The following is a 15844-nucleotide window of genomic DNA, read 5'->3' as shown; positions in this document are numbered from 1 at the left end:
AATTTTTTTTTCAACGTTTTTTTTTATTTATTTTTGGGACAGAGAGAGACAGAGCATGAACGGGGGAGGGGCAGAGAGAGAGGGAGACACAGAATCGGAAACAGGCTCCAGGCTCCGAGCCACCAGCCCAGAGCCCGACGCGGGGCTCGAACTCCCGGACCGCGAGATCGTGACCTGGCTGAAGTCGGACGCTTAACCGACTGCGCCACCCAGGCGCCCCAATTTTATTGTTTTCTAAACAACAAAAAATATGTGAGAGAGTATTTAAATAGATACCCATTTGTTCCTGGAGGAAGAAGGTACAGAAAGGGAGTGTGAGGTTAATAGAATATGGATAAGGTAGTGTAATAAGGAAAGACTGAAATATATGGGTGGGAAAATAAGAGGGAGAGCCTCAGAAACTGCGTGTTTCATATATTTGGCCTGTGGCTGCTACTCTTACCCTTGCTTGCCCAATTCCAATGGACTCATGCCATCTCCAGTTGGCTTAGGGCAGGGAAAAATGTATCTTTATTATAAATATAGAATATATATTATGTTTATATATCTTATTTCACAATTTTTGAAATTCTGACCTAATGTCTGTGACCAGCCAATATTCTTTAAATGTCAAATAGATATTAATGTGATCATTTAATGGCTGATATTATTATTATCCAATAATTATTCTGTCCAAACTGTTTGTTGACAATTTTTCTCTAGTAACTTGTCTTGGGTAACTCTTTTCTTATTCAAGATATTGGTTTCAAGTATACATGTGCTTGTGCATTTGTGTGTATAATCTGTAGAAATTGCAAAACTAATTTAATTTATATTTTGCTTTGATAACAAGAAGACCAAGACAAATTCACTGCTAGAGTATAAAAGGACTCTGTCCTGAGTGTTTGTGACTCTTTCTGGTTGTACAATCAGTAATATTTAATATTTTTCCTGTTCGTTATTACTTTGTTGCTTAATATTTATATTTGTAATGGATTCTTACTAGGTACAATACATTGAAAAGGACAAACATAAAGTCAGATTTCTGAGTGAAGAATTTGCCATACTTTTAAGGCGAGCGGGGAAGAGAGAAGACTAAGTTTCTAAGCTCAACAATTCTGAAGAACGGGGCACCTGGCTAGCTCAGTCAGTCATAGAGCCAGAATGTGCTGATTCTTGATTTTGGAGTTGTGAGTTTGAGCCCCACATTGGGTATAGAGATTACGTACAAATTAAAAATATTAAAAAAAATTCTGAAGGGCAAAACTGAATCACCTAAAATCTTTAAGACTGAAGAACAAGAGAACCATTAAAATCATAATTAAAACTTAGAAGGGAGGGGCACCTGGGTGGCTTCCTAGGTTAAGTGTATCACTTAGGCTCAGGTCATGATCTCAGGGTTCAGATCCTCATTGGGCTCTGTGCTGTCAGTTAGGAGCCTGGAGCCTGCTTCAGAGTCTGTGTCTCTCCCTCTCTCTGCTCCTCCCCCACTTGTGCGCGTGAGCTCTCAAAAAACAAAACAGAACAACAACAACAAAAAAAACCCATTAAAAAAAATAAGACTTGGAAGGGATATATCCAAGGAGCAGGCACAAATCAGAAGTATACTGAGACTTGTAAAAATTACAATCCGATTCAAATAAGCTCAGTACTTGATTGGATTGAAGTGATTATAACTTAACATTTTATGCCTCATGGAAGAAACAGTAAATAGTTTCTGGAGGAATATTTTGTCAGATCTATATGATTTTTTTTTATAAAAATGTGCCTAAAATACATAAAATAGGAATATGCAAAGAAGCAGAGATGTATGCCTCATAATTAAGAGAAAAATAGTTAAGAACAAGGGTGGCTCAATTGTTGAAATTAGTAAAGGGGAAAAAAATCATATATTTTAAGAGAGAGATTACAAAGCCAAAAAAATGGAGAAAACAATAAAAATTTTAAGAGAAATGGAATATCGAAGAAAGAACCAAATATTTTAGAACTGTAAAAGCAACATGAAATTATGAATTTAAGTGGACTTAAAAACAGAGTGAACACAGCAGAAAGAATCAGTGGATTCAAAGACAAGTCAATAGATACCCATATTGATGTGCAGAGATGTAAAAGACAAAAAAAAAAAAAATCAGAAGGTTATAGGTATATGTGTCCACATACACAGAAATAATAATTATTTTATATAAGGGTTTGTGCCTGAGACCCTATCTTTTGGAATATTACAAAAATACACAGGACCATGTTACCTTTACAAAACAATTTGAAATTTGGAGCCCGGTCCCCTCTCTTGGAGCCCAGGAGCCCAGCAGCACTGCTATCTTCCTGGGCCAGCATGAATGCCCCTCAGAGCAGAGGGGGTGGGGGGCGGAGCAGCTCTGGCAGGAGGTGGACACGGGAAGGATCAAGGTCTCAGCAGGTGGCCGCAGAGTTCAATAGTACTGCATGTAGAATGCCTGTAAAGATGCTCTGCTGGTAGGTGTTCCAGCTGGAAGCAACCCCTGGAGCCCAGATTCTAGGCTTTCTTCTAAAGACTGTAGGGAAGAAGTTTGCTGAGGAAGGCTCTTAAGCACAAAGTGATGAATGACTGCGTCCCTGTCTCAAGAAAACACTTTTCTCCAGCCAAATGACTTTTAGATATTTCAGATCTTTCCTGTGGCCTGGTCCTAGAGCCTAAATTCTACAGAAATTGATGAGTGTCTCCTCAGATAAAGGAAACTGGGTGAAGGAGTAGACTTTAAATAAAAATGGCCTGATTTGTTTTGTAAAGTGCTTTTATACTTAAAAATGTTACCACCAAATACACGTCTTTCAAAGTGAATTACTAGTGTTTCTATACCTGGAATATTATGTTTGTTTTATGGATGTTTACATTTTGGGAAGGAAAACATTTTTGTTAAAAATTTGAATATTTGTGGGGCGCCTGGGTGGCGCAGTCGGTTAAGCGTCCGACTTCAGCCGGGTCACGATCTCGCGGTCCGTGAGTTCGAGCCCCGCGTCAGGCTCTGGGCTGATGGCTCAGAGCCTGGAGCCTGTTTCCGATTCTGTGTCTCCCTCTCTCTCTGCCCCTCCCCCGTTCATACTCTGTCTCTCTCTATCCCAAAAATAAATAAACGTTGAAAAAAAAATTAAAAAAAAATAATAAAAAAAAATTTGAATATTTGTAATTTTTTTCCCCAGGATTTTTCTTTAATGATTATTTATTTTTGAGAGAGAGAGAAAGACAGAGTGTGAGCGGGGGAGGTGCAGAGAGAGAGGGAGACACAGATTCAGAAGCAGGCTCTAGGCTCTGAGCTGTCAGCACAGAACCCAAAGTGGGGCTCCAACTCATGAAGTGTGAGATCATGACTTGAGCTGAAGTCAGACACTTAACTGACTGAGCCACCCAGGTGCCCCCCAAGATTTTTATACCATAACAAAACTTGTTCTTTTCTCATGAATTTACAGTTTGTAAATGAATACAAGCAAGTAGAAAATTGGGGGAAGAATAGGCTTTATTAGTCAAATGATGTCTTGATTTTTTTAAATCTCTCTCTCTAATCATGAGAGCTGTGTTTTAGCAACCTTGTTTGGAAAGATTCATGTATATTAGATTACTCCATCTTGTGTATGCAGCAGATTTGGTCATTGTCTTCTTAATTTCCTCTATTTTATAGTTTTGGTTGTACCTTAAAAAAACACTACATTATTTCTTGCCTTCAAAATGTTTAAATGTGACCTTCAGAACATTGCAAATGATTAAAAACAAAATAATGTGAAAGTACTACAGCCTAAATGAATTCTTAATGTCACAAGTGTTCTACTTTGATGATGTACCTTTGATTTAATTGGGAACATTTTTAAAAGGATATTTGATTTGTGTTTGTAATTATCTTTGATGAGCTTGGAAATAAAATTTCTGCTCAATTCATCATTAAAAAAACAATATGAAATTTGAAGTATATCTGGATCCATGGGTTTCAGATAAGGAGATGAAAATTTGCATACCTTTTTGAAACACAGAGTAGGAAGAATTCTTAAGAAAGTTATTGATGTGGAGCTAGGAGCCAATGGCCAAGAAAGAATTCTTGCGATGTTTTCAGTGCAAAAAGTGCTTTTATTATAGGCCTGGGACAGGACCCAAGGACAGAAAGGGCTGCACTTTTGCTGTATGAAGCTGGTGGTTGTATGCTTAGTGTGTAAGGGGGAGGGGCCTTGCAAGGACTATTAGATCATAAATGTATTCTTCAAATTTCTACCCATAAATTACTTTTGCAAGATTTCTCTGGTGCTTATTATTCAGCTTGATATTAATTATTGGCGAGGTGTACAGGCAGTCACGAGACCCTTTAAGAATGTAGGAACTAGCAGGTATTTGATCCATATTGGAACTATGCAGGCTACAGATCAGCCTTCTGGGCTAAAGGTGAACATTTCCCTGCTTCTGTCCCTCATCAGTTATATTATATGTAGTAATGAACAATTCACAAACTTTGTATATAATCCAGTTGCTTGCAGGCCATCTGAACCCTGAATAATTGAATGGGTACTTTGTTCTAAAATCAGACTTTTTGACCTCACTCTCATAACACTTTTCCCTGCTTTAATCTGATATAGATAATGAACTTTCTAACCCATTTACAAATAAAAAGAGATGAAGCAAAATCCCTAAAGGCTGTTAGTATATCCATCTTTGTATTTAAATTAGCTCATCTTCTGAAGAGAATCATATTGTTTCACAGATGGCTAAAATATGAGGTTGCGGGGACAACACTCTTCAGATTATGATTATGATTCTTTTTTTTCTGAGGATGATGAATAATAGTTACTACCTTTCCAACGGTCTCTTCAGATAAGGTAGCTAGAGCTTTAACTAATTGAGAGACTAATTTACCCATTATAAAAATAAAGAGCAGTATTCCATACACTGACCTGTTGATCAAAATTTAGAGATCTATGTCAAGTGCTTTGCTCAAAGAAATGCTTAGCTTAACAGGAAATTTTAAGATAAGGTGCTGAAGTAGCAACACGACTAGTAGTAAATAACATTAACATTGTTATTAATTTTAACTTATTCTGAAGCACAACCAACATCATAGTCATAGACACTGGCCAAATTTTCCAGACAGGAAATCATTTTGTATTCAGTGATTAGCAAGTGATTATGGAATAAAATAGAATTGACATAAAACTGTTATCTGTTTCCATATGTGACTTGGGGAATGCTTCCCAGTACCAAATAATAAGACAGGTATGGCTAATTTAGAGATCTTATAGTACACATTCTGTTAACATGAGGCCCTGAAATACAGAAATCCATATGCTAACATAATCTCTTAATGGCATTTTTGATTTCTTTGTTCCTTAGAGCATAAATGGCCGGATTTAGGAGAGATGTGATGACTGCATAAAACACAGCCAGAAATTTGTCCACCCAGGTGATGCTGAGTGGCCACAGGTAGTAAAAATGCAAGGCCCAAAGAAGAGCACTACCACTGTGATGTGGGCAGTGCAGGTGGAGAGAGCCTTGAATGTCCCATCCTTAGAGCAAAGACAGATGGTAAACAGAATATGAGTAAGAGATTAGCAATAGAATGAAGCAAATGGTTGCCAGTACCCCACTGTCAGCATTTATCCACATTTCTAGGATATAGGTGTCTATGTAGGCTAGCTTGGTCACCAATGGAATATCACAGAAAAAGCTAGCCAGTTCCCTGGGCCCACAGAAGGGCAGCTTTATAATCATAGTGAGTTGGCTTATTGAATGTACAAAGCCAATGATCCATGATGTCACCACGAACCCAATGTACATTTGTCTGTTCATGATGCTGGAATAATGGAGTGGCTTGCAGATGGCCACATAACGGTCATAGGCCATTGACACAACCAGAAATATCTCACCCTCTCCAAAGAATGTCCAAAGAAAATCTGACACATGCAGCCTTCAAAGGAGACAGTCTTGTTTTCCTTGAGAAAGTCTGTGATCATTTTAGGGGTAGTGACTGAGGAAAGGCAGAAGTCAATGAATGAAAGATTGGCTAACAGAAAGTACATGGGAGAGTGGAGATGAGGTCAGCAATATTTAGGAACACGATGAAGATGTTGCCCAAAATGGTGATAAGATAAAGTGAAGAAAATATCACCAGGAGAAAGGCCTGGAGCTCCCATGAATTACAAAGCCCCAAAATAATAAATTCAGGCACCCAGACTCGTTTACTTCTTCAATTTTGTCTAGTTTGTTCTAAATTCACCTGAAGGAAAGACAGGAAATTCATTTTTCTGAATAACAGTATGTGAATCAAGAAGATTTCTTCTACATTGCTGATGGAAGTCTATACTAATATAATCAGTGTGGAAAAAAGTTTATCTTGTAAAGCTCAATATTGATGAATTCTGTGGTTCAGCAATTTCACTCCCATTTCTATACCCAAGATAAACTCTTGTATGTGTATGTAGAGAAATTTATAATAATCCCCATAAGCAAGACAATGGAATATTATTCAGAACTATAACAAATTACAACTATAAAATGATATAGATGTATCTTAGACATAATACTGAAAGAAAAAAAAGTCCAAAATGGATCCACTCAGTACTATTTATATAAAGTAAAGAGCAATGGAAAAATAATGTATATTTTGCAGAAAAAATATAAATGATAAAACTATGTACAGAAAGAGAAGATGTAAGACCTAAGTAACCTTAAGTGAAGGGAGGTGAAAGGTAGGCATAAGGATGAGCATATAACCAGTTGTATGTTATCAATTATCTAGATCTTGTATTAGGTCATGTTTCCATCAGTGTAATTTTATCATTAAATAAACAAGCAAACACAAAATGGGCATGGAAAAATAGTGAGAGTATGTTATGAATCAAGAATTATGATCAATTTGGGATTCCTGGCTGGCTCAGTTGATAGAGCAGGTGACTCTTGATCTCGGGGTTGTAAGTTCAAGCCCCATGTTGGGTGTAGAGATTACTTAACAATAAAAAATCTTTAGAAAAAAAAGAATTATGATCATTCAATACATACTGTAGACCTGAGGTAAAGTGACATTTTTTAAAATGACATTGTTTAGAGGCTGTATGTTAGAAAAATAGTTTCTATTTATAAATTTGAAAAACTGACACAATATTTAATATATTATTGAAGGTTAATTTTTTAAAGTTATTTATTTTTGAGAGAGAGAGAGTGGAGGAGGAACAGAGGGAGGAGACAGAATCTCAAGCAGACCCTGCATTATCAGCGTGGAGCCGGACATGGGCCTCAAACTCACAAGCCATGAGATCATGACCTGAGCTGAAATCAAGAGTCATACCCTTAACTGACTGAGCCACCCAGACACCCCTGACTTAATTTTTTTAATGAATAAATAGATGAATCAATCGTTTTTTGAATCAATCATTTTTTAAAAGAGATATTAATACTATTTTGACAAAATGACAAAACTTTTTAACTAATGAACATAGTTAAGTACAAGAGCAGATAAACTAATCAAATACAAGGTAGTTAAAAATCAGTTAAAGAATAAATGTTCTAGGCATAAAGAAAGGATAAATCATGAGCACCAGGAAGAAATACTCTCTGTTCATGAAATTCAAAGCTTATATAACCTGTAAGAAATTACTTGTAGCCTGAAGTGTACCTCGGCCATCGTGAAAGGTTTAGTTTTGAATATCACACTTTAAAATGTGTATTAAAGCCATTTTGCCAGACGTGGTATGGGACCATTGAATATAAAATCTGGTGTTAGGTTTCTGATTCAAAACAAGATGGCTTCTGAGAAACTAAAATCTGGAAATCTCTGGGTGGACTAAAATAATCCAAAGTTTATAATTAACTCTGGGAGAGAGATATGCATCAAGTTACTTGAGGAAAAGAGTTTTTTTGTGCGTGTGTTACAAATGGGAGTTTCAGAGTTTGGTAAATTACTTCATTTCCAACATATCCACAGGAAGCTATTTTCATTCAGTCTCATTTGCTTTAGTCTGAGAAACCATGATTTTTGAAATCTGTTCTTTCTAACAGTCTTTGGCAGATAGTTCTTTCCAAACTATCTCTTGTAATACCAGAGTAAATGGAAAATATAAATTAATTATATTTCTTATCAACAAGTTAGAGAAACTTTAAGTTTTCCTTTAAACTAGTCATTTTTGCTGCATAAATTATTTTAAAGATCTAATAAACCTATGAAACTGGACAAGAGATTCATATTCTTTCTCTCTCTTTCCCTGTTTACTTTTCTCTCTTCCCAGTTTCCTTTCTCCTTATTTTTTTCCCATATCCTTCTAACTGTTCCCTGACCTTCTCTCTTTCAAACATTTCTTGATCTGAAGGGCTTTGCTACAATGGATCAATTATCTCCAGCAGCCACTACTAGTTTTTGATGACTGGTGTTCACAGTCCTCTATCAAAGCTGGAAACCAGCTATACAGTATTTTTTTTTTTCATTTTTTCTTTTTCTATATAATTCAGAGCTGTAATAAACACTTTTAACCATTGTTTCATAATCATGTAATAATCGTACTTATTTTACTGCTGAAAAGATGAGTTAAAAGGTAAATGCCCAAAAGGAACACAGTTAATAGTCTATTTGGAGTTAGCTTCTGGAAAGAATGTTGGTTTGGAGAAAAGTTCAGTTTGGCTGAGAACTATGATTTCTATGAATCAAAAATAATAAAATTCTTCATAAGATTGCATGTCCAATGAAGCGGTAATTGACATAAGAAGAAATATAAATGGTCAGTAGATCTATGAAAAGTATTCTCTGTATCTATAATCATTCTATTATTTTTCTTGGCACTAACTTCTTCTGGTTTCCTCTAATTTAGTCTGTTATCCTCACTGTTGTCTATTATAAAATTGTTGATGTTATTTAAATCCACAAGAGTTACCAGATACCAGCAATAAAAATAAGGACAGAGTTATAAAGTACTAGATATAGGAGGGCCTTTTAATTTTCTAGTGTGGTCAACAAGAATTTATTGAATTTATTTTTACTGTGTACTCTGATCACTTTTGGACACTATAGATGAAAATATAGGTTCTGTAGGTTATACTAAAGAAGTAAAAGCCTATGCCTGCTTGCTCACCTAATACTTGCTTTAAAAGTTGTTAACATTATTTTAGTTGAATTACAAAAGACAAAATATTACTACTAAATTAGCTATATTAATAGTCATATTAATAACACTGTTATAATTTATTTTCAATCTTGTCCTAGGTGGGAGAATTAAATCTTGATTCCAAGGGTATAATGGTAAAATCAAATGACTTAAAGCAGAACTCCCCAAAGAGAATCAAAACTTAGGATGGGGGTGCGGGGGGGAAGGAAAAAGGAAGAAAGGAAGGAAGGAAAGAAAGAAAAGGAAGAAGAAAGAAAGAAAGAAAAGAAAGGAAGGAACGAGGGAAGGAAGGAAGGAAATTAGACAATACCTATTTTTTTGTTTTGAACTATGAATTTTAGGGTCATGTAAAAACTAAGTCTCCCTGTTTCTTTCTGTGTCTGCCTGCTCTCTCTCTCTCTCTCTCTCTCTGAATACCCACTGTATTTTCATCTACATTGTCTAACTTAATCTCTACAATAGCCCCATGAAATAGGTCCTGAGGTTGGTCCCCATTTGTAACCTGTTAGAAGTCTCAGAACAGAGAAATAGTGTGGCTGGGGTGGGGAGTGGGATGCACACCCAATGTTTGTGACTCCAGTCTTTTCTCCTTCTTTGGTATCATTCCGCATTTCCTACTCTTCATTTCCAAAAGCATAATTCCATTCTCATGGTAACTATTGACTGTTACAACTTTTGAGAGATTTCATTCTATATTTTCTATCAGGATTTTTTCTGATCTAAATTATTAACAGTCCATTTTTCCATGTTTGGAAATTTCTGTTATTTATGCCTACATACCTGTGCCTGGAACATAATCCAGAAAAACTGTAGCCCCTGATGACTGTGGTGCTGTGAGAACCCAAATACTTCCTCAACCAGGGCATTTAGGGAGCTGTCAGACTGAATAGCAGGTGTTCTTTATGATGCTGTATGGAGTCCAGAAGTCCCAAATGTAGCTAGGAGAAGAAACCCTTGATATTTCTGGAAACTGCAAAAATTCCAAGCCATCCCAATTAGTATTAATGGAAATATAGTGTTAAAACATTGTAAAATTGTCTTAAATGTGATAGAGGAGGGGAATTAAGGGAGTAGTTAAGAAATGTAGAGAGTATAGACTGTACCTTCTTATCAGAGAGACCCCATATTTGACCATATTTTTTCCCATGGATAAAGTTTTGTCTATATTCTAACTAGAATCTGAAATAAACTCATATTGCAGCAAAACAAATAATCCATTTTCTGTTGTGACCAGTATCCATGTGAGAGTGTGAGGTATATATTCATTGTAGAGACTACCTTCTGGGGTAGGAAAATTTCACTTACCCAAGCTATCTATGCTCCTTTGGGACCTCTTAATTTCTAAGTTCCTCTGAATTGAGAAAATCACTTGAAAGTGTGCCTTTGCTAAGATCAAAGACAGACCTGGTCAGTGCAATTAATTATAAAAGTTCCACTGATAGAAATTAAGCACAGTTTTAAAACATTTCTTTGGCTAACTTTTTAATTTAATAATTATATTATTTTAAAACAAAATTGCTATTTCTAGTCCCTTCAGGAGCCGATGACTTAGGTAAGTGGTCAGAGAAGACCAGTCAAGACAAATGAGCTGGTTGCCGATATACTCCACCTGTGTATATGACAGAACAGCCAGCCTTGAATTGCTGGTTTTGTGGGGTTTCAATGGAGGGTAGATAAACATTTTGAAGTCTCGAGAATTTCTGTGGTTACATGAGCAAAGTTCTGGGTTTATATTGGGTGAAAGTCAGCATTATTAATATTCTTTTAGGTAACCAAACAATAATGGAAGCCTACCTTTTTATTTTCACTTACAAAGTATTACGTAAATCAAGTATTCTTGGTCAGAATGCAACGCTTTAGAGGTCTGAGAAGGAAATATGATAATATGTCTCTATCTGCCTTTTCTTATTACTTTTGTTTAACCACACACATACAAGTCTGTTCACGTTTTGGTGGTTGTTTCAGTTTCCTTTTAATTCAATTACACAATTATGTGTACACATATCCACATATTTTTGGGAGGAGTCTTGTTTGTTTTTGAATAGATAAGATAGAAATGTACTTTAATTTATTTAAAATTTATTTAAAATCAATTTATGCTTAAGTATCTTTCTTTCAATGGTGATTACTACTCTTAGAAAAACAAAGAGAAAACTTATTTAAAACATATTTCATTTTTTGTTCAAAAGTAAAGATATATTTATATTTTTTAATTTTAAAAAAATGTTTATTTATTTAGAGAGAGAGAGATAGAGAGTAAGCAGGGGAGGGGCAGAGACAGAGGGAGACAGAGAATCCCAAGCAGATTCTGCACTGTCAGCATGGAGGCTGATGCAAGTCTTGAACTCATGAACTGAACTGTGAGATCATGATCTGAGCTGCAGTCAAGAGTCTGACACTTAGCTGAATGAGCCACCCACATGCTCAGGTAAAGGTATATTTTTAAAATGTTCTCTTCACAGTTTAAGGATGGATGCTTGGGGTTTGGAAAGCTAATGTAGAAAAACAATGAGGTATAAGGATGGGATTGCTGGACTTACATTAACTATGTGGATAGTGTCAGTGATGTGAATCCACTAGTCAGCTTGGCTAAAGATCAGGCAAATGAAGGTGGTATCTCAAGACATAGCCTAGAAACATCACTACGTTAAAGTATAGATAGCTATGTTTAAGGAATGGGAACCACATGTAAACTAGTAAATAAACCAGTTATTGCATTGTGTGAACATTCTAGACAGTCTGGAGAACACAAACATTTTAAATTATGGCAACTACACTAAAGTAACATTGAATATGTAGTGAAGCAGAGTTACATACCTTCACCTCAACCCCATGTTAGCTCATCAGGAAGAAGTGGCTGTGATGCAGTGTATTGCAAACATTCTGTTGTTTATTTCCTTCTCTTCTCATGGTTAGAGAACATTTGCTAAATAGGCATTTCACTAGTCCTGACTGGTGGGGGACTCTACACAAGTTCCAAGCATTTACCAAGTATAGACTTCATAGTCACTATCCCTGTGTCTGGTACATTCTATGTAGGTATTCTAGGGAGTAAATGAGTCCTAAATTTCAGCTCCACCAAGGAAGAAGAAACCATGGTAGAGAAGTGGGTCAATGTGTTCAACTGAGAGAGGTTTTAAGATTGTTATTCTTTGAGGGAGAATGGAGTAGTTACCTAATTAGATCTTGCTCACTTATCCCTAGGTAAAACTAAAAGAGTGAAAAGTCTCAGAGACTTCACCTAAGATGAGCAATTATGTAGCAAAGGGCACTTAGATATATAATCTTCCTAAAGTGGGTCCAATCAGGCAGAGGGAAGTAATTTTAAAGGACTGGGAAAAATGTAATTGTGATAGAGGATGAGAGCAATACCTCTTGCTTATATTAATATATTCACTTACCAGGGATTTTTATTTTATTATTTTATTTTATTTTATTTTATTTTATTTTATTTTATTTTATTTTATTTTATTTTGAGAGAGAGAGAGTGAGAATGTGAGTGGGAGAGAGAGAGAGAGAGAGAGAGAGAGAGAGAGAGAGAGAGAGAGAATCTTAATCTCCAAGCTCAGTGTGGAGCTCAACAAGGGGCTTGATGTGGGGCTGGACATAGGGCTCAATCCCATAACCCAGGGATAATGACCTGAGCCAAAATTAAGAGTTGGATGCTCAACTGACTGAGCCACACAGGTGCCCTGATTTACCAGGGATTTTAATCACCTATCAATCAATCATCCTGGACATTAGCAAGTCACTTTGGGGACCATATTATATTGTACATCATAATCCTAAAGCACGTGTCAATATCCACAGCTGACTAAGGTTTTTACTAGAATGTTTGCTGGCCAGTAGATCAGCCACGCTGTATGAGAGTGATTATGAAACCTTGAATAAGTGCCTGGTAGAAGTAAGCAGAGAACCCACAACAGCATAAGCTCAACTATGAGAGTTAAAACACATGCACACAACTCAAAAAGATTCAAAACTTGGAGGCATCTGGGTAGCTCAGTCGGTTAAGCATTTGATTTTGGCTTGGGTCATGATCTCATGGTTTGTGGGTTTGAGCCCCATGTAGGGTTCTGTGCTGAGAGCTCAGAGCCTGAAGTCTACTTCAGACTCTGTCTCCCCCTCTCTCTCTGCCCCTCCCCCACTGTTTCTTTCCCTCTCTCTCTCTCTCTCAAAAAAAAAAAAAAAAGAAAAGAAAAAAAAGAAAAGAAAGAAAAGAAAAGAAAAGAAAAGAAAAGAAAAGAAAAGAAAAAAGACTGAGGGCGCCTGGGTGCTCAGTCAAGCCTTTCACTTCAGCTCAGGTCATGATCTCATGGTCCATGGATTTAAGCCCCACATTGGGCTCTGTGCCGGCAATGTGAAGCCTGCATGGGATTCTCCCTCTTTCTCCTTCTCTCTCTGCCCCTCCCCTGCTCATGCTGTCTCTCTGAAAATAAATAAACTTAAAAAAAAAAAGACTCAGAACAATTCCTATTGGATTTACACTATTCACTAATGTTTAAGGTGGAGGAAGGAGGTAAAGTTTAAATAACGATGTCTGCAAATGAGTTGTTGTCAACTTAAAAAGGGATACATTTATATATATCACAGGGGATGTTAGGAAAAAGACATAGACATTCATTTCTTAATTAGAATTCTGGATTATGTTAGGAAGGGCCATTCTAAGACCACTGACTCAAAAATAATTGTAATTTGGAGTTAAGTAATTATTACACAAAAAGGAATTTACTTACTTAGTAGTAGACTTGTTGAATGTTGGCCTGGATCTTCTCCCAGACTGAGCAATAGATTAGTGTCACTGACGTCTCTGATCAGCAGAATGCTCATAATTTTGTTTGTGTTGACCACCTGAATTCAAATGGGCTTCTATGAAATAATAGGGGGCAATTAAATTCTGTTCTTTTATTTGACTTTATTATTTTTTACATCAACTGCTTGTTTGAAGAAAAAGTAGTAAATATTAAGGCAACTTAAACTGAGTTGTTTTTCTAAGTTGTTTTCTCACCAATATTTGAAAAAATACCTTTTTTTTTTGTCTTGAGTAGTTTGGATAGACAACTAGATTAAAAATTTCAATGGCTTTTAACTTGTACTTCTGTATTTCTCCAGCTGCTAGGCAATGGGGCTCCTAATCCATTACAATGAAAAAAATACTGAAGGACCCAGACTGATTAATATAATTATAAATAAGACCAAGACATCTATGAGCTAAGAATTGTTGTACGCAGGTAATGAGGGAAGAATTAAGCAGTGTAGTTATGTATGTGTTCCACTTCCTACATTTTTTTTTCAAGTGTCAATCTATTAATCATTCAGATGCTCACCAGCCAGAACAATGGGCCTGGATAAGCCACTTTTCCTTTCTGTCACCTAATGACACAAATGTGACACAAAAGCAGCCACACCTGCAATGTGTCTTGGTGCAGTGTATTTGGAAGATTGAACAATTCAAGTTTTATTTCCCTGTGGATGAAGGATCAACAGGCCCTGACTTAGGATATTGCACAGAAAGGCCTGAATCTGCAAAACATTTATATTTCAGGGTGAACTTATTCTAACACCAATGTGTCAACTTATCTGAGACCCCAGGATGCTCATCCAGGCACTGAGTTTCCAGCAGGCAAACTCAGCAGGAAGGCCACCTTATTCCTCTTCCCTCTGCCTTTCTAGCATAGGAGGTACACCTGCAGCATCTTGGGTCAGGCCGGGTCGTGTCCAGCGTGGGGCCAAAAGTGAGGCTTGAAATCACAACCTGAGGTCAAGACCTGAACTGAGATCTTAGATCTCAGATCTCGGAGATCTCAGATGCTCAGCCAACTGAGCCACCTAGGCGCCCCCACTTCCTACATATTTAACAGTACTATTTTGATGATATCCTCATAAGCCCCTAAGAGATAACATTTTTTGTGTTGTTAAGGATTATTTTACTTCTATCTTCAACTTCTTTCCATCCAGATATAGAAGCCTGGGACATATAAGGTTATGATTTCTCTAACCTACTGTTTTCAAAACAAAGTTTTGTTTGGTGGAATCCCACCTGCTTGGTGCCTATTAGTTTCTAGCCCATCATTTTCTAGCAGTCTACTCAAGGAAGAGACTGAGTTAAGACTGTATCTTATAAGAAGTACTAGTTGTAAATATATGTAGTGTAGATCCCTTACCTTAAAGAAGGTGCTATTAGATTGGTAAGTCAACAGTGGTAAGACACTGAACAGCAGACAGTGGTATACAATTAAAGGACTACAAATTTCAAAGGATTTAAGGTCAACGTGGGCAGCACAGATTGGTGAAAGTACTATGGGATATGGCTAATTTGATTGAATGATAGACTCTCCAAAGATACCGAAAGTAAGGAATGTAATTTCAAATAGCGGAGACCCTATTAGCATAATACGTGAAAGAGTACGTGCATGGTATAAACCAGGGAGCCCAGGCTTTAAAGACAGGCAAAAGTAGCCTGAAACTTGGCACTGTCACTTGTGAACTATGCGAACTTAGCCAAGTTACAAACTCTGAGCCTCATATTCTTTTATCTAAAATGGGATTCTTGTATTACCTTAATTTTTTTTTTTTTGTATATTTCTGGACAGTATCCAACCAAACTAGCTCAGGTAAACAAATAAATGCATAATATGTAAAATGGTGATAGTAGTGGACCCCATTTAGTTTATACAACACACCAGTATTCACTCTTGCCTTCCTTGCTTTCTTTCTAGCCCCAGTATCCATAAGAATGATTGTCTTTGCCTCTGCTAACAAC

At 36.6% G+C, this 15844-nt stretch overlaps 1 non-coding gene and 1 pseudogene across 1 annotated transcript; both read right to left on the bottom strand.

Annotated features, from left to right (window-relative positions):
- Window positions 1-5278: 5278 nt before the first annotated feature.
- LOC121021765 (olfactory receptor 4F4-like) lies at window positions 5279-9947 on the bottom strand (annotated as a pseudogene).
- Window positions 9948-14376: 4429 nt separating this feature from the next.
- LOC121021772 (small nucleolar RNA SNORA17) lies at window positions 14377-14511 on the bottom strand. Its single transcript, XR_005786676.1, has one exon. It is a non-coding gene; the product is annotated as a small nucleolar RNA SNORA17 (small nucleolar RNA).
- Between the last annotated feature and the right edge of the window lie 1333 nt (window positions 14512-15844).

The sequence above is a fragment of the Herpailurus yagouaroundi genome, unplaced genomic scaffold (genome assembly GCF_014898765.1).
Source record: "Herpailurus yagouaroundi ecotype Mexico unplaced genomic scaffold, PumYag 315, whole genome shotgun sequence".
In the NCBI taxonomy this organism is placed as follows: Eukaryota; Metazoa; Chordata; class Mammalia; order Carnivora; family Felidae; genus Herpailurus; species Herpailurus yagouaroundi.
This window is presented reverse-complemented; position numbering and strand designations above follow the sequence as displayed.